This window comes from Aethalodelphis obliquidens, unplaced genomic scaffold (genome assembly GCF_003676395.1).
Source record: "Aethalodelphis obliquidens isolate GAN/ISIS:26980383/991018 unplaced genomic scaffold, ASM367639v1 scaffold39, whole genome shotgun sequence".
Classification (NCBI taxonomy): Eukaryota; Metazoa; Chordata; class Mammalia; order Artiodactyla; family Delphinidae; genus Aethalodelphis; species Aethalodelphis obliquidens.
In genome coordinates this window covers 605,959-608,953 of record NW_020837983.1, presented here as the reverse complement: position 1 = coordinate 608,953, position 2,995 = coordinate 605,959, and positions in this window count along the sequence as shown.

The window sequence follows — 2,995 nt, the reverse complement described above, 5'->3', positions numbered from 1 at the left end:
CAGCCTCCAGGAGGGCTTACGCCAGTGAGTATTCCCCAGAACTACCATCACCAGTATCTTGGTCATTGCAGTGAGCCACAGCTTCCCCCCACCACTGCAGGAGACCCTCAAATACCAACTGGTAGGTCTGGCCCAGGCCTCTTATGCAGTCACCTGGGTCCTGGTGTGCACAAGACCTTGTGTGCACCCTCTAAGGATGGAGTTTCTGTTTCTCCCAGTCCTGTGCAATTCCTGTGATCAAACCAGGCTGGCCTTCAAAGCCAGGTGCTCTGGGGCTCCTCCTCCTGATGCCAGACCACAGTTTGGGAGGCTGACATTGGGCTCAGAACTTTCACTCCTGTGAGAGAACCTCTACAATATAATTATTTTCCAGTTTGTGGTCACCCACCCAGTGGGTATGGGATTTGGTTTTACCATGATTGTGTCCTGCCTACTATCTCGTTGTGACTTCTTTGACTTTGGATGTAGGATGTCGTTTTTAGTAGGTGCCAGAGTTTCTTGATCGATAGTTGTTTGGTGTTTTTGTGAGAGAGGGTGAGCTCACATTTTTCTACTCCATCAACTTGTCTCTGCCTCTGACAGTTCACTCCTATGGTATTTATGGAGAAGCAGAGATACCTGAAGATGAAGTCAAAGGATCTGCTTGGGAAAACCAGCTTCACCACTCACAACTCTGTGATTTTTGGCAAATTTCTTAACATTGTCATCCAAATTCCTGGTTCACAATATCTACCTCAGGAGATTACTCTGAAATGAAGTGAAAATATGTATGTGTAAGTACCTAACACAATATCTAGAATAGGCACTTTGTTTTACCACAGATTAATGACTCTATCTACTAATGATGAATCTACTATGAAAAAGCAGTAGATAGGTCTAAAAAAACATTATATGGAGAGTGGCTAAAAAATATAGAAATGTTTTCCTCTGGATAAGTAGACATGTTTGAATTACCTTCAAATATTTGAAAAGAAAATTCCTTAATCCATCTTCAAATGTGTTTTTACTTTTAGATCTAAAAAGAAATAATTTATAAGGAAGATTTAGATTCGGCCCAGAGAGGAATGTTTCATCAATGGAAAGAACTGGGGAAGTGGGAAGAGTGCTTTGTGATGCAGTGAAATATGAAATGCCTCTCACTGCAATTTTCCAAGCAGATTAGAAAACAGTTTTACTTTAGTGGCAGAAACCACCTTATACCTTCCCAAGTAAGCTCCAATATCTCACTCTGTAAGACTATTCCGTCTGGCAGATTATTCTCCATGGTTTCTAAAGATTCTCAAATATGCCAGAGAAATTGCCACACCAGATCTTCAACTGAATATGCTTCTACACTGTGCAAATAGATTTCTTTGAGATGGTCATCATATTTATATTGTCTATGTCATGAATATAAATACAGAAATATAAATATATTCTGAAAGTCTTCATGACCCACTTTATTTGTGGTACCATTGTAGTTATCGCTCCAAGTTTATACAAATTTGCTTTGTGCCCCATCTTCATATGAGTTTGTAAAGGAGAAAGTGAGTGTGCAAAAACACTAACCTTATTAAGGTTTCTTCACTCATTTGTTTCACGTCTTAGATGTTGTTGAAACATGTATCATTTCAGATAGGAAATATACTTTATTTTAATATTCTTTTGCATGATGGAGTATTTGTTCTTTGCTAAAATGAGGTAAATGCATTTTTTAAACCTGAGAAAGGCCAGGGATCTATAAAAAGGGGAATGTTCCTATGAGATTAAATTTCAATGCTCTTAAAACTACATCAAAGCAATTAAAAAAGAGTTAGTTAAATATAGCTTTCCCCTGATGAAGAATCTGTCCTTAGTAGGACACATTGCTATATTCTGTAACTAAATACACTGCTCCAATTTACTTTAATTCTAGATAAATCTGTATACCCTCCAGAGGGGTATCCTTGAGAAGCCAAGCACCATGGTTATTTAAATCAATGATAATGTGAATAGCAATACCGGGGCTTACCAGAAGCAAGTGATTGGCAGATTCACACATCAGTTTCAAAGGGACAATTAATACACGTTGACTATATAGGTCACATTAAAAGTAGGCAACACCCACTGGGAAACAATGAGATAGAAAATATCATAAGGTGCCTTGAAGCAGAGACCAACTCTTCTAAGAGTTTACTGTGTCAGCACCCTGCGTGTCCCAAAATTAGGCAACAGCATTAAAATTATGGTGAAGTTATTTGTCTTATTAGAGACAGGACCTTGTCTTACTCATTTGTATAACCCCCGGGACTCGGAAAACATTGAATGCTTAATCAGTTATTAACAAATAAATAAATGTGTTAATTTGTGGGAGTTGATAGCTCCAGATTATTACATTTTACCTTTGATGTGTTGCTTATCATATGGACTCTCTGTACTTAAAAATAACCACCAGAGGTTGCTATTTTATATATTTTTAAACTCCCCATGTTTGTATTATGATGCTTTTAAAAACCGTGGCACACTGCTGCAAATTGTACTTTCCAAAGAGAGCCAGAATAATAGATTTTGTCTCATATGTTCTTACAAGTGACATTTACATTCCTCCCATTGAGCAAAGGTGCCTATGCCCCTCCTCTTGGATCAGGATTGACTTCTGTAATTGCCTTGACTATTGAAATATAGTAAAATAACACTATGTCAGCAGGTCACTAAAATGGCATGCGTATCTGCTCTGTTCAATCAGTATGCTTACTCTTGGAAACAGTTCCCAAAATGTTACATGTTACAGAGAAATCATTCATGAAAGAAAGAGTCAATCAATGCAGCAACTTCTTTGTTGTTTTATTTTAAGAAATTGCCACAGCCACCCCACACATCAGCAACCATCATCCTGATCAGTCACCAGCCATAAACATCTAGGCAAGACCCTCTAACAGCAAAAACATTTTTTTTAGACATAATGTTATTGAACACTTCATAGACTACAGTATAGTATAAACATAACTTATATATATATATACTGGGAAACCAAAAA